This window comes from Amblyomma maculatum, chromosome 1 (assembly GCF_055883805.1).
Source record: "Amblyomma maculatum isolate TAMU_Amacu chromosome 1, ASM5588380v1, whole genome shotgun sequence".
NCBI classification, from domain to species: Eukaryota; Metazoa; Arthropoda; class Arachnida; order Ixodida; family Ixodidae; genus Amblyomma; species Amblyomma maculatum.
In genome coordinates, this window is record NC_139344.1 from 445,051,438 (window position 1) to 445,073,494 (window position 22,057).

A 22,057-nucleotide genomic window follows, 5' to 3' on the forward strand; every position below is an offset into this window, starting at 1 on the left:
TCTGGCTCTGTAGCTGAGCCATCTCTGCTGCCTCGTGCGGACAGAAGAAAAAAAATAGAAAAGAAATAAATTACCGACGATTACGTTACTTCCTAATGCGAAATTTGAGCGCAGCAAATAAGCTGTTTCACCTTTTCGATAGATTGAGGCAAAGAAATCGAGCAACACATGTATGCGCTATCACAGAATTTTTTTTTTATTTTTCACACGTATTCCTTTAACAAAGACTCCACTAACAGTTCTTGACAGTCATGAAGGAAGCTTTGTGGTCGGAGAAGTAGACTGATATATGTTCGACTTGGTACACCAATGCTTGATTCTCAAAGACGAGATCTATACAAGTGCCTCGCGAGGTTGGCACAGCCGTGGGACGCGTTACGAGCGAGAGGAACGGGATACGAAGCGGCATCCGTGTGCTGTGCGATGTCAGCGCACGTTAAAGATCCCCAGGTGGTCGAAATTACTCCGTAGCGCTCCACTACGACTCCTCTTTCTCTCTTTCCACTTTCACTCTCGCCTTCCTCCCTTCCCTGACGGCTTGGTTACGGTGTCCACAGAAAACAAGTGATACAGTTACCGCGCCTTTCCCTTCCTATAAAAAATACATCAGTTCTTCTACGCGGTCATGCCCCACCGGGGTGGTACAGTGGTAGGACGCACGACTACTGTCTGGAATACCCGGGTTCGAACCCGACCTCGGCGGCTGCGTTTCGATGGAGGCGAAACGAAGAGGCGTCGTGTGCTGTGCGATGTCAGCGCACGTTAAAGATCCCCAAGTGGTCGAAATTACTCCGTAGCGCTCCACTACGACTCCTCTTTCTCTCTTTCCACTTTCACTCTCGCCTTCCTCCCTTCCCTGACTGCTTCGTTACGGTGTCCACAGAAAACAAGTGATACAGTTACCGCGCCTTTCCCTTCCTATAAAAAATAAATCAGTTCTACGCGGTCATGCCCCACCGGGGTGGTACAGTGGTAGGACGCACGACTACTGTCTGGAATACCCGGGTTCGAACCCGACCTCGGCGGCTGCGTTTCGATGGAGGCGAAACGAAGAGGCGTCGTGTGCTGTGCGATGTCAGCGCACGTTAAAGATCCCCAGGTGGTCGAAATTACTCCGTAGCGCTCCACTACGACTCCTCTTTCTCTCTTTCCACTTTCACTCTCGCCTTCCTCCCTTCCCTGACGGCTTGGTTACGGTGTCCACAGAAAACAAGTGATACAGTTACCGCGCCTTTCCCTTCCTATAAAAAATAAATCAGTTCTTCTACGCGGTCATGCCCCACCGAGGTGGTACAGTGGTAGGACGCACGACTACTGTCTGGAATACCCGGGTTCGAACCCGACCTCGGCGGCTGCGTTTCGATGGAGGCGAAACGAAGAGGCGTCGTGTGCTGTGCGATGTCAGCGCACGTTAAAGATCCCCAGGTGGTCGAAATTACTCCGTAGCGCTCCACTACGACTCCTCTTTCTCTCTTTCCACTTTCACTCTCGCCTTCCTCCCTTCCCTGACGGCTTGGTTACGGTGTCCACAGAAAACAAGTGATACAGTTACCGCGCCTTTCCCTTCCTATAAAAAATAAATCAGTTCTTCTACGCGGTCATGCCCCACCGGGGTGGTACAGTGGTAGGACGCACGACTACTGTCTGGAATACCCGGGTTCGAACCCGACCTCGGCGGCTGCGTTTCGATGGAGGCGAAACGAAGAGGCGTCCGTGTGCTGTGCGATGTCAGCGCACGTTAAAGATCCCCAAGTGGTCGAAATTACTCCGTAGCTCTCCACTACGGCTCCTCTTTCTCTCTTTACACTAGACCTAAACCTAGACAGGAAAACCTAGACAGGAAAAGTCGAAAGGTAGGCCTGAAAATCAATATGCAGAAGACTAAGGTAATGCTCAACAGCCTCGGGAAGGAATAGCAGTTTACATTAGGTAGCGAAATACTGGAAGTAGTAGGCGAATATGTCTACTTAGGACAGGTAGTAACCGCAGATCTGGACCACGAAAAGGAAATAACAAGAAGAATAAGATTGGGATGGAGCGCATTTGGCAAGCACTCGCAGATTATGACTAGCAGCTTACCGGTATCGCACAAGAGGAAAGTATACAACAGTTGCATCTTGCCTGTACTCACCTATGGGGCTGAAACGTGGAGGCTAACGAAGAGAGTTCTATGTAAGTTGAGGACAACCCAGAGGGCTATGGAACGAAAAATGGTAGGGGTAACATTAAGAGATAGAAAGCTTGCAGAGTGGGTCAGAGAAATAACTCAAGTTACCAACATTCTAGTAGAAATTAAGAAGAAGAAATGGATATGGGCAGGACATGTAGTGCGAAGAGAGGATAACCGATGGTCGCTGAGGGTAACAAACCGGATTCCAAGGGAAGGAAAGCGTAGCAGGGGGCGGCAGAATGTTAGGTGCGCGGATGAGATTAAGAAGTGCGCAGGGGTCAAGTGGATGCAGCTAGCACAGAACCGGGTTAAGTGGAGAAATATGGGAGAGGCCTTTGCCTTGCAGTGGGTATAATAAGGATGATGATGATGATGATGACAGGCCTGTAACATGTTTCGGGCTACAAAAATTTAATAGGTTTTACAGATACTTCATTGCACGAGTAAATACATCCAATGCTTTCACCGAACATTTGCAAGATTGATATGGTACTCCAGGTTTGAGTCTATGCGGGGCGATAACCTATTCAGGCCTGTTTCTGCTGGCGTACCAGGTTTGACACATTTTTATGTCAGACAGTTAGTTGCTCGTTTTTTCTTCTTGTGTAATAGCTCCCATTCAATTACCAGAGCATCCCTGCTAACTAACTTTGTGCACCTTCCCAACTTACTGGTATCTTCCACTTTTACCGATTGGCCCTCATTTGGTTTTATAGAAGTTTATGATTGATTGTGTTTTCTGGCAGTTCGCTTTTTAACGAGTACTTATTCTCTGTTTCATGGAAAACGTATTACAAAAAATTGATATCTATGTTGTTTCCGCCTCCCTTATATCGTTCACTCAATTCTAATTGGATGGGGGACAGAGTGTTAAAAAGGGTGCGCAAAATTGCAATCTCGCCTTCTACTAAAACGTTTTTATTTAAACTTCTGCCTGTTACAGTGTGGCTTGACAAAAAATATTTTCGTTTCTTCAGTTAACTGTCGGCTTTGTGATCCACCTGAAACGATCGAACAGTGTTTTATTGCCTGAGAAGATCCAATATTATTTTGTGACGTTCTGCAAAGAACACTGAAGAAAGACTTTATTTTGAATTCCCACATTGTGTGTTACTTGATGGCAACCGAAAATCACCAAGAACCCTTTGACACGATTTTGCTGCTTGGACTGCACAACCTGCTGTATGTTAAATCGGAATGTTGAGTCTCTCGTTTTTCCCAGTACTCATTTCGGCCAGATAGATGGTGCACCAGCTTACAGACATTTACGGAAATAGTGGCTATCAACCGGAAAGGCTGCCATTGTTGATGTGTTGTCTTTCCTTGCCACCATTTTAGTGAACTTGTGCTAAGTTGTGTTGTTTAATGTTGCATGTTTCAATTGAACTTTTAACCTACAGGCTGATTACATTGTATATAATGTACATACATACCTCTTTCCTGAATTTGAAGGAATGTAATAAATATTCTGCTGACAGAAAAGCAGCATTTCACGACCGGCATATGGCACAGGGGTAGGCGCTCGGCTGGGGATCCAAGGGATGGAGGTTCGATTTCCAGATGGAGACTAATTTTGTTTTCATGAGGAGGAGTTGCACAACTCTTAAGCGTTGCTAGGTGACGCCGGCAGAGCTTATCGAGGAGGCTGCGCTGCTGGCTTTGGCAGTGACGTCACGCAATACTGCATACCTCATGCGACATACGCGATGCTCGGCTCTGACCCTCGTAGCGAAGCTTTTCACTTCAAAATGGGTGGTGGTGGTAAAATCTAAATCTAGCAGATACAGGATAGGCGTCAACATATCCGCCTACAGGATGGTCTGGAGTCCTTCGACCCGGGTGGCGTGTTCGGCCAGTCTGATTACACTTGGCTAGGAAGGAAGAAAAAACTTTATTTAGCCCTAAATTACTTGGCGCTTTTTGGGCCGTCTTCAGAGATGTCTGCTTCTTGAATCCACAAGTGTCTCCGTCGACCTCGTCCACTTCTGCACAATGCTCGGTTGCCCTCAATCCAGGGCTCCGCTGACTATTGCCGCCCGTTGGGCCCGCTGTACCAGACCTTGTGGTCTTCGCAGCGGTCGCTGGACAGCAGTCTCCCATTGCTCCGCACTCGTGTTTCGAATTTTGGGGACCATATTTATGTTTTGACAGGCCCATGTGATGTAATATAGTGTTGGTTTTCCATCGCACCTACACATACTAAACAAAATACACCCTGCACCTGGCTAAGTTTCAGAGTGTCAGCTTAAATGTTGAGAACCCAAAACTATTGCGTTTTTCACTGTTTATTTTTATATATTTTATTTCTGGACACGCCAATATCATATATAGCAGATCAGCCTTATCCTGACAAAGTTGCACTTCTCAGCATTTTTCCGGGTACTACTGACTTTCGGTTCGCAGGGTTCGGAAAAGTCCTTCTTTGTAAGCGCCTCCAAATGTTTTCTTGGATATGATTTAGTGTCCTATCTGGCGGTGGGTTTTCTAACCTGTTTAGCCGATAGTGCTCAGTAATCTTTTTGTAACTGACTAGCCTGTCGCTGCTAAGAGTATATTGTGGATCAGAGCCTATCCAGAAAGTGAGACCACGGGAAAGCTTATGAGCTCCATCATTTCCCTGAAACTGGGTTTGGGCTAATGCCCACATAACCCAATTATTCTGTCATCCTGACATGTTCTCAGTATCCTTATTCCTGTAGAGAGACCCTTTCCTTGGGATAATTGCATATCGCTGTTTTCGAATCACTTATAATTCTAGTAGCCATTGTCCCTGCTATTACAGGGCCAGTCGCCACCTCCTCAGCCGTGTCAGCTAAGCTCTTCCTAACCGAACCGCTTATTCTTAGATTTTGCTCATCCGACACTACCTCAACCATAACATGTCTGTCCTCATACACGGCGGCGTCGACATAGACCACATCCTGTCATCATTTTGTTGGCTTTCCTCCCTTAGAGACCCGTCCGGCCGCCTCGCACGATCGGCTCTCCGCCTTCAGGAATGTGATATCCGCGTTATATATCGCTCTGGCCGTAAACATATGGACGCCGACGCTCTGTCTCGTTCTCCCCTCTCCAACGAACCTGCGTGCTCCACGGCGGCTGATCCCGTCCTCTCGTCTCTAACCATCGCTGATAAGCCTGCGGAGCAGTGCAAAGACCCTTGGCTAGCATCTCTTATCGACATCGTGTACACTTCTAGCGCTGCTGCGCCTTCTCGGACTTTACGCCTTCAAGCACCACACTTTGCCCTACGAGACGGTCTTCTCTACCGCCGCAATTATGCTGCTAAAGGCGCAATCCTCTCTTCACTGGCAGTGCGGAGCGACAAATCGTTAAATGACGTCATAACTTTTCGTAATCGTCGGCAAAGTCGCTCATGAATCAGACACTGCAGCACCCGTATCGACCAGCACATATACAGACAGATCATTGATAGAGATCCATATAACGTTCGTGGGCAAAATATGAGGCCTTGAGCTTTTCGCAGAGAACGCAGTTCTCGCCTCAGGAACCGCGGAACTTAGTTTCCCGCGTCAGCAGGGGCTGGTCGCCGGCAAATTGGTGACAGTGACCTGCAACGTGGAGAAGGAGAACGATGGGTCGTATATGAACGCTGTTCGGCGGCGTATGCAGGCAAAGCGGGAGCAGAACGAAACAACGGTGGGGAGTACGCCGAAGAAGCAGGTTCTGGATGCGCAGCCATGCGACGACGGCATCGACGGGCCACATGTCCAGGGCAACCACAGTAGTAGCAAATTGGGCGTTTGTTTGAAGTGCGCCACGGGTTGTAATAGCGCAGAGTCGCAGGATGAAGCGGAGCCGTCTGAGGAAGCGGTGCGTAGCATAGGGCAGGCTGCATGGGTGGTACAGAAGTTTGGCTATACTGTACTAGTGCTGCGGCATATGTCGATGGAGCGACGGCAAGAGCTTCAGGAAGCCTGGGAAGTACTTCTGCGACTTGTTCGCGGATAACTTGCTGCAACTTTGGCACCAAATGAGAGGAAGCGTCAGGACGATGGGGAACGAGGGACAGTTGACGGGCAACTTTTTCTCTTACAAACTGCTTTATTTGGGGCAGCAAGGAGGACTGTTCTGCGTCAGGTTTTAGACTTTAGGAGGGTCCTGGTGTGAGAGCGAGGAACGAGTGATTTTGCGGCGCTTGTGTAATTCCTCAAACTTTTGGCAAGCAGTGATTACGTCGACGAAGGTTGCTAGATTTTGACCAGAGCATCTGGAACGCGTCGTCGTCTATTCCCTGTAAAATAGACCAGTCTTGGCATGTTCTGTCATTGAAGTGTCCACGCGCTTGCAGAGGTCTACAATATCTTCAATATAGCTTGTAAAGTTCTTGCCAGGTAGCTGGGCACGGCCGCGCAAGCGTTGCTCAGCGCGCAGTTTGCGCACTGCAGGCCTGCCGAAGATATCGGAAAAAGTGGTCTTGATAGCAGACCATGATGAGATATCAGCCTCGTGGTTGCGGAACCACAGGTTGGCAACGTCGGTTAAGTAGAATATGACGTTATTTAATTTGAGCCCGTCGTCCCATTTGTTGTGAGTACTGAGCCGCTCATATGAGGAAAGCAAATCTTCGACGGCGTGGTCGCCGGTTCCGCCGAAGATTGGAGGGTCCCGTTGGCGCAAAGCTCCAGCGCAGAAGACGGGGGACGAGGAGCTGGTTGTACTAGGGGTGGTTGCGTCGGTCATGGCTGTTGTTGGTTGTGTGCGGCTGCGAAGCTCCAGGGCGGACGAAAATCCTCACCTCCACCAAGTGAAAAGGGTTTTACTTATGATGATTCAACAGGGAATATAGCCCTCTGTAAGCTGCACGGCGAACAGCACAATCACACAGTCCATCAAGGCACAAAAACAGAGAGCTCGAGCAGCGCAGCGGCACTTCGTCGTCCTCTTCCTCCTCTTCGTGAATCCGCTATTCGTTCACTGCACTTTATATATCGTCTACAGCGTTTCCGCCCTTTTCTTCTTTCTTTCCTGGTGATGCCCTGGTTGCATATTTGTGGCAGCGGGAGGATTTTCACTCGCTTCCTGGCGTCCATCGGGACATCTTTCTTTTGGCTTTTGTGTCGAATGCCTAGTTTTAGCAGTATGCTTCTTCCCGTCCGGTTCTTTGATAGTCTTTCGTAAAGAGATTTGGTTGCCTCTATCACCTCTTCGAGTGTATTGTGCACCCCCAGAATCATTAGCCGGTTTGTGGACGTAGTGTAGGGTAGACCAACGGCTGTGCTTATGCTCTTCCTTATGATTGCTTCAATCTTAGCCTTCTCGAAGTTCTCAACGTGTAAGTGCGAGACTGCGTAGATGATCTTGCTGATGACAAATGCATGTACAAGTCTTAGGAGATTTGCTTCTCGCATACCCGATTTGCGATTTGTGATGCGTCTAATCAGACCTATCGTTCCTTGATCGCAGCCTTCGAGTTTCTTATAGCTTCTCCCTGACGATCATTTTCCTGTAGCCACATACCTAGGATTCTAATCTTGTTCACGCTGGGGATAGGAACTCCGTCTGCCTTTAGTTCAATTTTCGGTTGTTATTTGTCCAATTCTCTGCGGGGTGGCTGGTGCACAAGCATCTCTCACTTTTCGGGAGAGCATTTCAGGCCTCTAGGGGTTACGTATTCTTCAACAGTTCTCACAGCTGCCTGTAGAATGGCTTTAATTTGTCCATCACTACCTCCAGTGGTTCAGAATGTGATGTCGTCTACGTAGAGGCTATGGCTTGCCCCTCAATTTCTTTTAGCTTTGATGGAAGCTTAATGGTCTTACGTTCGCAGTGGATACAGCTAGCAAAGAAGCGGGTTAATTGGAGAAATCTGGGAGAGGCCTTCGCCCTGCAGTGGGTATAGTCAGTCTGATGATGATGATGAGTGCAAAATTGAAGAGCTGGGGTGAGAGGACTGAGCCCTGGAGTGTTTCTCTGCTGTCCAGTGTAAATGTGTCCAATTTGGGTTCTTGGATGGTTGCTTCTCGCTTTGTGTGGAACGTTCCTTAAGAAGTTGTACGTTTTTTTGAGCTACATCAATATCTTGTAGGTTTTCAATGTTGCTTCGTGTTTGACGTTATCGAAGGGCTCTGCTAAGTCCAGGCCCAGGATAACTCTCATGCCTGTAGTGTGCGCTTCAAAGACTTGGTGTTCGATTTGCAGCATAATATCCTGGGTCGACAGACCAGGTCTGAAGCCAATCATAGAGTTTGGGTAGAGTCATTTGTCTTCCATGTATCTGTTAAGTCTTGTCAGGATGATGTGTTCCATGAGTTTCCCCACGCACGATGTCAAAGAAATGGGCCTTAAATTTTTAGTCTGTTGCTTTTTAGAAGAACGGCTGATTTGGCGAGTTGGTGAACCATGATGGACAGTAATATACGTGCGCAAAAAGACGAGACAAAGAGGAGAAGTGGACAACGACGGCACACGCACGTGGTGAGAAAAAGAGGTGACCATGCTGCACAATCGATAGTGCGTCGGCAGTTTTCAGCACGTGCGTGTGATGGGGGGAATTTCATGTGCTGATATATATTTTTTATAAATTTTGACTATGCGCATGTGGGTACAACAAGTGTGTGTACATATATATGCTCTTCTGTTCTTCGATTAAATAAGTTGTCAGTTCTGCGCCGTCGTTGTCCACTTCTCCTTTTTGTCTCGTCTTTTTGCGCACGTATATTACTGTTGCTTTTTGCCGTGTTTGGGAATCATGACGATCTGGGCTGTTTTCCATGTGGTCAAAAGTCGTTCTAGTGTCCAGCAATCTTGCATGTATCTTGCGAGGACAGCGATTGTGTCGTCGTTCAGGTTTCACAGCATTTTGTTGCTGAGTCCATCTGGCCCCCTGCTGACTTTGCTTTGAGGCGAGCAATTTCCGCCCTGAGTCCTGTTTCTTCTGTGGGTCTATCGAGGACCAGGTTTGACAATCCTAGGTAGTCTGGCAGTGCTTCAGGCCCAGGTTTACCCACATAGCGTCCCTGTAATTCTTCAGGGAGCTCCTTTCCGTCCCGTCGTATGGGTGGACAATCTTTTAAATGTTTTGCTTCGGCGCTTACTTGAAACCTTCCGGTTCCAATAGGCAGCGTAGCAGCAGCCATGTTGTTGCTAGTCCTGTGGATCTTTCAATGCTATTGCATGTAGATTCCCAATTTTGTCTACATAGCAGAGGTGCACATTCTTCTATTTGTCTGAGGAGCATAAGTGCATAAGACGGCTGTCCACTTCATCGAGACCTGCTTCTTCGGTAACCTCTATGGTTGCTTTTTTAGCATTTGCACGAAGCACTTTTGGTCACTCTTCTATATTTGTGATTTTTCCGTTTTCTATTTAGCTTCTGATTTCCCTGAAGGTTTCTCACTGCTCTAGAGTAGCCTTCTTGCCTTTGATTCTTCGCGGTCCTCCTTCCGCCACAGTTTCGATAATGTTACGGTCCCTGCCAAGGTTCTCTTGAGTGTTACACCATGTGGGGTCTTCACATAGCTAAGAAAGGTCAAATCCGGAAAAATGTCCTCTGTGCCGCTGTTTCCACTTCCTGTAGGATTCTCAGAATCCGTTAACAGCGTTAACCCTACCTGTTGCGCGTCTTGCCAGATCTTCTTGCTTGTAGCCCCACGCTGGTTGTGCCGCGTTAGTCTCCTACCCCGATCAGAGCTTGGTTGTTGGCAATTTTCAGTCTTTTGGAATAATGTGCTGAAGTTTTCCTTTCTCTGCCGCCGAGTGCTGTATACATTCATGATTAAAAAGCTTCCTTCTGTCTTCTTCTTTGGTATGAACTCGACGAGGACGTGGTAAATGTTTTTAACCTCCATGTCATGCCTAATTGGAGTTATGTTTCTCTTGACTAGTGTAGCCACCCGCGGTTTCTCCCCTTCCGTACAGAAAACTCGATATCCCGTTATCTTTGCTTAAATGCTAACTTCTTGCAACGTGATTGATTCCGGATTGTAATTTTCACTAAGGAGTTGCTGCAGAACTGCCCTTTTAAGGCGATATCCGCTGCAAATCCACTGCCAAACAGCATGCCTGTTACTTTTAATGCCACGGCGAAATCGCTCCATTGCGGCCATTGTAGCTTTCGCTACAAAATAACTACACTGACGTCGCCCAGTACACGCACGACCCTCTTTTCGTCTCCATTGAAGCACAGCCCCCATGATCGGGCTCGATAACGAACACCCCGGTGCAGCAGTAGGTCGTCCTAACCACTGCACCGCCGTGGCGGAACTTTTAGAAACCACCTTTCCTTACATCATCACGGTGGGCAGTCGGAGCATGCATAAAATATTCCATGAGTACTAAAATTTCTCCCATTCAAAGAAGAGTGATGTTAAGGCTGCCAAATGCGCATATTGCGCCCTCTATTCTATATGTTGACATGAAGGCGCCAAATTGTGAAATACGGGATAGACTTATCAAACTTGCATCAGAATTACTTTAACGCGAGTATTTATTCACGGGGTTAACCGGTCGCCGCATATGTTCTGCTTTGCCATCAGAAAACTTACCAGCGTTCTATATTATACTTGTGCTTTGGTTACTACATTTCCATTCTTAGATTTCGGTTATTCTCAGGAAATATTTGCGCTCAGGCAGCCCATGTATACATTCAAAAAGTCGAGGAAATGAATTTTAGCAACAAATCCGAATTTTTTATTGTTAGCTAAACGGTGAATACATCATCTCGAATATAACTAAACTTTAAACTCGTATGATAAGAAACTTTCCATCCTCTGTCAATAGAGGTATGTGACAATTTTTCAGGAAAATACCATAGGTTTAGAGTAAGCCATCGGTTCTCCTGCAGTAAAGAAACGCGCTGTTAATAAAACTCGAATGTAAAAAAAAAGGATAATCACTTTGTTTGATGTACAAATACATGCAGCATTTCTTGGTTTTACCGTCTCTTTTACATATTTATGTACAGAATCATTTCCATTCTCCACAAGCTAACCGCCATCTCCTCGCAGTTGTCTTTACTAATACTAGCTATCTCACCTGACAGAGGAAGGAAAAAATGGTTCTTTTGTTTTCGAATTTCTCCTGCCGCTTCCCATCCTTTCTTCACCCTTCTATTTTAAAGGGGGCGAGGAATGTTTAGGGGAATAATAATAATAATAATAATAATAATAATAATAATAATAATAATAATAATAATAATAATAATAATAATAATAATAATAATAATAATAATAATATAATAATTGGTTCACAGGGCGGGAACAGAGCTCTACTTGTCATACTGGCTCTGTGGACGCCTGAGCCGCGCTATAATGGAAAGGCGGAAGGTGTGAAAGTGGAAAGAGAGAAAGAGAGGCCATAGTGGAGGGCTACGGAAAATTTATACAACATGTGCACCTTTAACGCGCACTGACATAGCACCGCACATTGACGCCTCTTCGCTTCGCCGCTAATGAAACGCAGCCTCCGGCGGTAGGGTTCGAACCTGGGTGCTCCGGTACAGTATGGCATCTTAACCACTGCGCCGTCGCGGCAGGGCTTCAGAAGAGGGGAACTAATATAAAAGTTTGCCCCAGAGAAAACTGTAACGCTCACGCATAAAATTTAGTATAGCTTATATGCCTGTCCGTGAGCTTCTGAGCATTTCCTATTGCAAAAACCAGCATCTCCCAGCGTCTTCCTGTGCGAAACCAGTACGTTTTTCGCTCCGGTTTCGCGCTGGGCTTGCTGAGGAGGCTGGAGGTTTGCAAGATTTATTGGAGCAGTGACGAGAAGACACTTGTTCCACTGATATGACGAGAGAAAAACGCTGGGGTTAGTTTTATGACACTGGTTGGGACGCTGGCATCCACGATACACTGAGAGAAGTGCTGTGTGTGTAGTGGGACCGTACTGGCCCAAGTATCGTTTCGGAAATTGTCGGAAGTCTGGAAATTGGTGAGGCGAGAACTAATACCTCTGCCATAAGGCGCATATGAAAAATATGGTTCAAGTAAGCGGTTTTTGCTTCGAAGTCTTTGCGCAACTGTAGAGAAAACAAAAGCGGTGTCTTTTTCGAGTTTCCAGGTTTCGTTAGGTCGTTTCGAGTGCGACCATAATCGGCGCTGCTCTGATAATCTCATGACAACTGACAATTTCAACTAAAACTGGAAATGAATAATGTGGGCTGTCATGCATAGCAAACTAAGGTGCTCTTGAGGGCACGCTAACGCGAAGATTACTGCAAAAATATTCACTGCTGACTCAATCGTTGGCTCCAAACAGGGCCTACGCATTAGCGAGCGTAGCCTGCAGCATGGCCCAGTATAAAAAAATACGAAAATAAATACAACGAGAAAGAGAATAGTTTACCGAGCGATGGGCCCATGACAGCAAAAGAAAACATACAGCGCTTGTAATTCATAATACTTTACCTGTTTCTTTAACTTTTGCGCTCCTTGCTTTGATTACAGACGAGCCAAGCCCTCGATCATCTCAACTCTTCCCGAAATATTTGCATAGAAATAAGATTCAGTTACCAGCGAAATATTGTGCTCGCTGTTCCGCTTGCCGCTTTTGGAGCTTCGTCACTTTTTTTTTTCATTGAAGGTTTGGGCTACAGCTCCGTGTTCAGCTAAAACTAAGTCCCCGGTAGAAGAGCATGGCCGAAGAGCCGGCGCTGTTAAGTTTGTCAGAGCTGTGAAACTCCACAGATTAAAAATATTCCAGTGAACAATATAGTGCGCACAGGCATCCAAAACATTTGTTGCGAGTCGTTAGAATAGGCAGTAAGCTCGACTGTTTAGACGTTGTAATTGTTAGAGCGGCAGCGATGGCCTGTACACTTCCCAATATTATAAATGCATCCATGCCATAACATGCAAAAATATTTCCAAGGTTTTCAGGCGACAAAGACAAGCTTGGATGGGTAAGGAATTCTCTGTGTTTCCTAGGGCCATGTCTGCAACATACATTTGCTTGCAAAGCTTCCGTATGTCCTTGAAGTCCTGCATTGTGCAAGGAGGAAGATGTAAGTAATATACAGAACATCTGCAGCATTTGTGTGGCGCTCTAAGTAGAAACCTATGCGCCGTGACAACTTGTTCCTTCCCCTATTGTCTGCTGGATTGGGCCTTGTTCGCCTATTTGTGCCTAAACCTGTTTCCCGTTTTTTCTTTTTAAAATCGTCGAACAGCCCATTTTTTTCAGCTGCGCTCATTAGGCGTCTTAGTCCTAATTTGTCTTCCTTATGCGCACCGACAGGACAGGCTCGTGAGCGGCCTTTATGGGGATTCCTTAAATTGGTTGCTGACACTTTCAATTTTCTCACTAGGCGTTTCTCTAGAGATTACCTGTATAACCTCTCGAGAAAGCAGATGACCCAGGTTCTTACTGAGTCTTTCTTCCCTACACCGTTATATCGGCAAACGTATCTGGGGCTTTCGGACACCACTGTTCTAAAACGTGTTATGCAAATGTGCATTCATGCAGCCGCAAGTACGTGCTTATTCAAACTACACACTGCGACGTTTAGCTGTCAAGACATTTCTTCACGATAAAGAGATATTTATGCCCTGGACTGTGAATTGCCGTCTCTGTGACATTTCTGAGACAATTGATCATTGTGTTTTTCTGTGCCGTGATGCTATGTTCTTTTGGGACATACCAAGAACAACTCCTTAAGATGATATTGAAATTACATTATATAATATTACATTTTTGCCTCTTGACAAAAGCTCTGTCGTGCATTTATGACATATTTGTGTGGATGGGACTGTTCAGTCTTTCGAAAAGCCGTATGATGGACAGGCATGCTGAGCCACTAAAATCGTCCAAATCCGTGTTTCGGGAGCAGTATGCTTTGGTGAGGAGTGTATATGCTCCACGCGAAGTACCTCTAAACTGGCTGCCGTACCTAGACCAGAGTGTGTGCCTTCAAGAATTTTAAGGCGAAAGCCTTTAATGGCTCGTGGCAGTCGTGAACAAAATGTGGCCCGCTTTTCAGTCGTTTCTCATTGGTCGATGCCGGATGACGATGCTAACCTCTCGATCAATCAGAGAACGCCATCACGGCGGGGGCAATTAACATACCCAAGCTGTTATGAATGATAAGCACTAAGTGTTCAAATGTTAATTAGTGCTTATTCGTTAATTAGTCGCATAATAGCCAAAAGTACTTAGTACTTAGGAACTAATCATCACTAACTAGTTAAAAGTTAACTGGTACTTATTCACTAATTAACCACTAATGGGTCAAAAGTAATTCACTGCTTAAGCACTAGTTCTTCATTAATTAGTAAAAAGCTAAGCAGTACTTCATCAGTAAATAATTTCTAATTAGCTAAAAATAATCAGTGCCTCATCACTAATGGACCGCTCATTAATCAACAGGTATTAGTACTTAATGATTAATTATTCCTAAAGTTATTATGACATAATCCTTTATTAGGGGGTTAGAAGACATTACTGTGCCTTTTGGGGTCGGAGTTTGGAACATTCTCGAAACTCGTCACCCACTGACCGCTCAGGGACAGGGCGTGAGGGCATGATGAATGATGCATTAGCAGAATGTGAAACAGTAGTCGATCGCTTTACTCGTAGCAACAACAATCGCGCCATGCGAAACAGTTAATTGTGCAGCAGAATGCGATACTCAGACTTTGGCCTTTGACTACTTTAGCTCCTACAGTACTCGTAACTGTTTATTTTTTAATGGTGGGTAATTTTCACTCTAGGGATATGACGGGGAAGTATTAGGCAGCATGGTAACATGAATAAGTTGAAGTAAATGGCATTTTTATTTTTTCACGGAAGTGTTTCCATGCAATAAGGAAACAATTCTCGGCGTGGCGGAGCTGTTACCGTGGAAATTGCTATGAAATAATAGGTAATGAGTTGGAATCCAGCTAGCGCTGCCGTTTTCTTATTCAGGTAATTGCTTTCTTTTTCCCTTCTTTACCTTCTTAATGTACTTCAGGTGCTTCATTACTTTTTAGCCTTTTTTTTCAGAGGCTTTTTCTTCAACAGGCGACCAGTGCCACCAGTACCACCCGAAACGTCATTTGTTTTAAAATTAACCATGGTCAGTGACCAGTCAATCGATCAACAAGCGTGTTAGTGTGCTGCGTCCCAGTACCCCAAGTCTACAGCTTCATACTGGGCCCATAATCACGTATGGCTCTGGGGTGTTGGTACTCAGCGCCGCTAGTTTTTGCAATAGGGTTACGAATAAGCCTAATGTGTTTGCTATACAATGCCTGAGCTGATTTATGTTTACTTTGCAGATTTTGAAAGAACGCATGCCTGTGATAAGTGCAGCTCTGGATACACTGTCCCTACGGAAATACGCCGCGGATCTGCTCAAGTTCACGAAGCTTATTCCCCTGACCTGCGAGGTTTTTTCTTATCCTTCTACAAACCTGACCAAAGAAGAAATGGCTGGTGAGTTAAGCTGATTAACTCCAATCACAAGCGCCAGTCTCCGGGAGCCTCAGTGAATTGTTAACACAGTTGGTGCAATAGTCTTCACTTTAAGCGCCGCTCCTAGTCGTCCGTACATGCATTGCCTGTCGCAGTAATCGCCGGTGTAATTAGGCACGTGCCAACCATAACATATAGCAGCAAGAAGAAACGCTCCCTAGCCTGAGTCAGCAGCTGAACGACTTGAAAAGAGAAAATTATTGATCGCCTTTTTGAGGTGGCGGATAGAGGGAGATGGATTACAGGTGGCTCAGTGGCACGGGAATAGTGGTAGTGCCATGGATGGAGGTCAATTGTTGTGGGCAGTATAAAAACAAAAAAGAGCAGAGTGTGACTCAAGAATAAGTTTATGAAAATGATCGTACTGAGTGCAGCTGACAAAGGGTGATTAACCATGAAGTTACCCATTGACGGCCTTCTTTGACTACATTCATTAGGGGATCACTGCCCCAATTCTCCAATTCATCTGTGTCTTGACATCATTTAGGTACGTTTGGGTAACCGTACGCGCACTTAAAGCGCACTACAAATGCTGCGTCCCCAACACGTAACACTAGGTGGACACCTGGCTAGCGCCCATGGCATAAACCGTCATTATCGACACCCTTGCCCGCTTCTCTGCCAGCTGTGATAACGCCAGTAGTACACTGTATTAGAAACTGCCATGAATGTAGAAAAAAAAGAATGCAGTGATGTCCGTCAGGCTGCAACAACATTAGGTTCAATGCGACCAGTGGCAGCTGTGGCAGCAAATGCCCCCAGAACGCAGGTTACAGCCAATAAATCGTTTAGAAATCACATTTATATTCGTTATTCCATACCAAACGTCAGCTGACCATCTTACTTGTTATTTATGTTGAAGCTGAAGGCGTGCGTTCTCAACGCACGAACGAACCTTGTGGCACTTTACATTCGAAGCACCGAAAACTGCAGCTTCATCCCTCACAAGCACACTGTGGTGAGACGATGTCTTTTCACCGCATTGAGTCAGGTGCCAAACGTGAATTTCGAGCACGTTTTTGTCAGTTTGTGCTCAACTACTGGTGAAGACGTGCGTGATGTGTATTGTAGCTGTGTCCTGAAAGTGCCTCATAATTAAAGCCCGAATCGCTGTATATTCATTTATTTATTTACAAATACCATAAAGGTCTAAGTTTAGGCATTGTGTAAGGGGTGTCAAATACCAAAGTTAGCGCCGCGATGAGTTGAAATTTGAAAGCATAAATAAGTACAGCAAAACCGATAAAAGAAAAACAAGATGAGCTCAGATTACAACATATCGTTATTCAAACTAAAGTGCTCAAAGTGTCATATATTAATTATGTTACAGTCCATATGATAAATGAAGTTAAGGAACTCTAGGATTGTTGCACGAAGAAGAAGGGGGTGGTAGTGGCAGTGCCGCCTGTTTCATGTGCACCATATCTTGAGCTCAGAAAGGTTGTGTTACATAGAGACAAGAGTGTTCCTTTATTAGTGGAGAGTGCGGTTTTAATTCAACGTGATTTAGCTATCGACGCAGCCCTAGAGCCTCGTTGTAGCCGCCGCCTTACTGGACTCCCGCGACTGATCGTTACAATGCCGCCGCCGACTTAGCGTAGCCCAGTGCTTCTTGGGAGGACGTTCACGACTGGCTCCGCCGCTACCAACGGGTAAGCCGTACGACCACGGGGACTTCGCCACTCGGCTCGATGACGTCGTTTTGTCGTGACCGACACCGCCCATGTCTGGTTTGAAAACCATGAGGACACGCTAACGACATGGGACAGCTTTGTGACCTAACTTAAACAATGTTTCGGCGATTTGTCAGCGAGCAAGATTCGTCAGCATGCGGCCGAGCAGACGCTAGCCCATCGTGCCCAACTACCTGGCGAGATCTGCACTACCAATATCGAAGTGATCCTCAAATGTTGCAAACCATCAATTCTCGCATGTCCGAGGAGGACAAAGCTGGGCATGTTTTGAAGGGATTCGCAGCTGATGTCTACAATTTCCGCCTCACCAAAGCTGATACCTCGACTGTCTTCGCTGTCCTCCATCCCATCAGCACATTCTTAGCACTAAAGACCCGTCGAGTAGATCCTAAGTTTGGAAGGCTTACCAATGTGACAACCGTCGCCAGCGTTGACGAACGTGTTCCTCCAGACATTACATCAACTATCCGGCAGATCATTCGTGAAGAGTTACGCCGGCTCGATTCCTGCGGCCGAAACACGTCACCTGTGTCCTCAGTTCAGTTCAGGCGTTCAGTCGTGTCCGACTCTTCGTGACCCTATGGACCATGTCACGCCACGCTTTCCGGTCTCTCACTATCTTCTTAACATCACATAACTTCATCTGCAGTGCCTCGAGGATGCCATCTAACCATCGCGTTAGCTGCCTACCCCTTCTCCGGCGACCCTCAACCTTTCCCAACATCAAATCTTTCTCCAGCGACTCCTCTCTTCTCATCAGATGACCAAAATAGCTGAGCTTTAACTTTAGAATTTGACCCTCCAATGAACAGTCAGGGTTTATGGTCGACAATATCGACTGATTTGATCTTCTGGCAGTCCAAGGAACTCTTCGACAGCACCACAATTCAAACGCGTCAATTCTTCGGCGGTCAGCCTTTTTCACAGTCCAACTCTCGCATCCATACATCACAACTAGAAAGACCATAGCACGAATTATACGGATCTTGGTTGGCAGACTAATGTCTCTGCTCTTTACTAGGCGGTCAAGGCTAACCATTGCTCTCTTTCCCAGAAGCAAGCGTCTCCTAATTTCATGGCTGCAGTCTCCTTCCGAGGTAATCTTGGAGCCCAAGAACAGAAAATCTGTCACAGCTTCCACTTCTTGTCCATTGATGCTCCAGGACTTGATAGGGCAAGACGCCATGATCTTTGTCTTTTTAATGCTCACTTTAAGCCCAAACTTCTCACTCTCTTCTTGTACGCGCATCAGAAGTCTCTTGAGTTCCACTTCACTTTCTGCCATTAAAGTGGTATCATCCGCATATCTAAGGTTGTTGATACGTTTTCCAGCAATCTTCACTCCAGCTGAAGACTCGTCCAGACCGGCCTTCCTCATGATGCACTCTGCATATAGGTTAAATAGGCAGGGCGACAGTATGCAGCCTTGTCTCACCCCTTTCTCAATCGGAAACCAATCAGTAAGACCATACCCAGTTCTGACTGTGGCCTCTTGCCCTTCATACAAGTTCCTGAGGAGACAGATGAGGTGAATTGGAACTGCCATCTCTTGGAGAGCTAGCCACAATCTGCTGTGATCTACGCAGTCAAACGCTTTCGCATAATCAATAAAGCAGAAGTAAATGGGTTTCTGGAACTCTCTTGCTTTTTCCATGATCCAGCGAAGGTTACCAATTTGGTCTGTAGTTCCTCTGCCCTTGCGAAACCCAGCTTGCACGTCCGGAAGCTCCCGATCCACATATTGCTGCAGCCTACCTTGGAGGATTTTCAACATCACCTTGCTAGCATGCGAAATAAGCGCGATCGTGCGGTAGTTGGAACAATCTTTGGCACTGCCTTTATTTGGAATGGGGATGTAAACTGACCTCCTCCAATCCTGTGGCCACTGCAGGGTTGTCCAAATCTTCTGACATAATGTATGCAGAGTGTTAACAGCGTCGTGTTGAGGTTTTGAAGCAACTCAGCTGGAATACCATCAATTCCGCTAGCTTTGTTCTTAGCAAGGCTGGCTAAGGCCCCTTCAACTTCACTCTTCAGGATGCCCGGCTCGAGATCAGTAATGACAACCGTCTTATACCGACCATCTTTTCCGCGCGAATCTGCCTACATTCTGCAATCGCAGCCTGGGTTTTCTTCTGTTCACAAAGCACACCCTGCCTCGTTCGAAGATTGCTCGCGGCAACATTTCGCAAGCCCTGCTTCTTCTAGACATCTTGATCTGACTAACGACCTTCGGCCACGAAGACCTAGGTGAGCACCCCAATTCACAGATCAGCGCGATCCTGGCTTTTATCGACAGCATCACATCGAATCCAACCCCTTCTTCGGCTTATACCGGTCCGTTATCGGTGTGGCACCCCGAGCCATATTTCAAGACAATGCTGCCGTCGTCAACCACCGCTGTATGACCGACTAACGTATCCAGACCCGACCAGTGATCACCCAGTTGACTCCCGTCGATGCTGGTCGTCTCCTCCACACGGCCAGTTTCAGCGCGGTGGCGTACGCAGCCACTCCTCGGCTTCTAACCGGAGTCTGACTCCACCGCCCGTTTTTCATGCCCGCCGCTCGCCTTCCTCGCGGCGTCGTTCCCAGTCCCCTCCTCCGGAAAACTAGGCACCGCGGCCGATCGAGGTGAGGCCGGCAGTGAAAGCTCAATATTTGCGGAATTACCTCCTTCCGTGACTATGCTCAAAAATAAGCCCTTTGTGTCTGTTCACGTTACTTCTACAATGGCGTTAGTGGACACTGGTGCGACAATATTGATTATGAGTTTATCATTTAAAAACTTACTGGGATTAAAGGTGAGGTTTCCTTGGCACGTAAATGCAAATTTTCAGAGCGTTAGTGGCGATTTATTGTATCCTGTTGGAGTGTGCAGTGCCAAGGTGTGTCCTGGGAGAACCGTGTCTTCTGCGGAATTCTCCGTGCTGCTCCACTCCACACATGATGTAAATCTTGGTATAGATTTTCTGCTCATGTGTGCGGCAACCGTAGAGTGCCGCACGGGAGCGGCCTCGGTGGCGCTTTTCGGTGGAGGTGAAAAGCAAGGCGTCCGTGTGCTGTGCGATGTCAGTGCACGTTAAAGAACCCCAGGTGGTCGAAATTTCCGGAGTCCTCCACTACGGCGTCTCTCATAGTCTGAGTCGCTTTGGGACGTTAAACCCCACGAACCAACCAACCAACCGATCAGTGTTGACAGCCGCCTACTGCCTGAGGTCTGCGAGGAACCTCTTGTTTGTGAAGATGTGCTGTGCGTGTGCGACGATACGGTTGTGCATCTTAGGTCTATGCAGTACATTCTAGTTTCGTGTTCTCGTCGTGCGATCAAAACGTTTGATGCGGCCGTGACACCTAACTATTCGAACTACGCGAAGACATCTCTCCTGGTTCCTTATTGTTTGGTGTCGGTAACCAAGGGCTGCAGGCAATTGTGGATCATTAATTGCTCGACGCAGCCAGTTCTTTTTGGGGTTGAAATCAAGCTTGCCTCTTACACTTCAGACATGCCAATATCAGTGGCTTTGGTTACGGACGCACCTCAGCGGAATGTCGCACCATCCCATCTGAATGCTCAACTGCGTGGCACAGGGCGTGAGGGCATGATGAATGATGCATTAGCAGAATGTGAAACAGTAGTCGATCGCTTTACTCGTAGCAACAACAAACGCGCCATGCGAAACAGTTAATTGTGCAGCAGAATGCGATACTCAGACTTTGGCCTTTGACTACTTTAGCTCCTACAGTACTCGTAACTGTTTATTTTTTAATGGTGGGTAATTTTCACTCTAGGGATATGACGGGGAAGTATTAGGCAGCATGGTAACATGAATAAGTTGAAGTAAATGGCATTTTTATTTTTTCACGGAAGTGTTTCCATGCAATAAGGAAACAATTCTCGGCGTGGCGGAGCTGTTACCGTGGAAATTGCTATGAAATAATAGGTAATGAGTTGGAATCCAGCTAGCGCTGCCGTTTTCTTATTCAGGTAATTGCTTTCTTTTTCCCTTCTTTACCTTCTTAATGTACTTCAGGTGCTTCATTACTTTTTAGCCTTTTTTTTCAGAGGCTTTTTGTTCAACGGGCGACCAGTGCCACCAGTGCCACCCGAAACGTCATTTGTTTTAAAATTAACCATGGTCAGTGACCAGTCAATCGATCAACAAGCGTGTTAGTGTGCTGCGTCCCAGTACCCCAAGTCTACACCTTCATACTGGGCCCATAATCACGTATGGCTCTGGGGTGTTGGTACTCAGCGCCGCTAGTTTTTGCAATAGGGTTACGAATAAGCCTAATGTGTTTGCTATACACTGCCTGAGCTGATTTATGTTTACTTTGCAGATTTTGAAAGAACGCATGCCTGTGATAAGTGCAGCTCTGGATACACTGTCCCTACGGAAATACGCCGCGGATCTGCTCAAGTTCACGAAGCTTATTCCCCTGACCTGCGAGGTTTTTTCTTATCCTTCTACAAACCTGACCAAAGAAGAAATGGCTGGTGAGTTAAGCTGATTAACTCCAATCACAAGCGCCAGTCTCCGGGAGCCTCAGTGAATTGTTAACACAGTTGGTGCAATAGTCTTCACTTTAAGCGCCGCTCCTAGTCGTCCGTACATGCATTGCCTGTCGCAGTAATCGCCGGTGTAATTAGGCACGTGCCAACCATAACATATAGCAGCAAGAAGAAACGCTCCCTAGCCTGAGTCAGCAGCTGAACGACTTGAAAAGAGAAAATTATTGATCGCCTTTAAGGTGGCGGATAGAGGGAGATGGA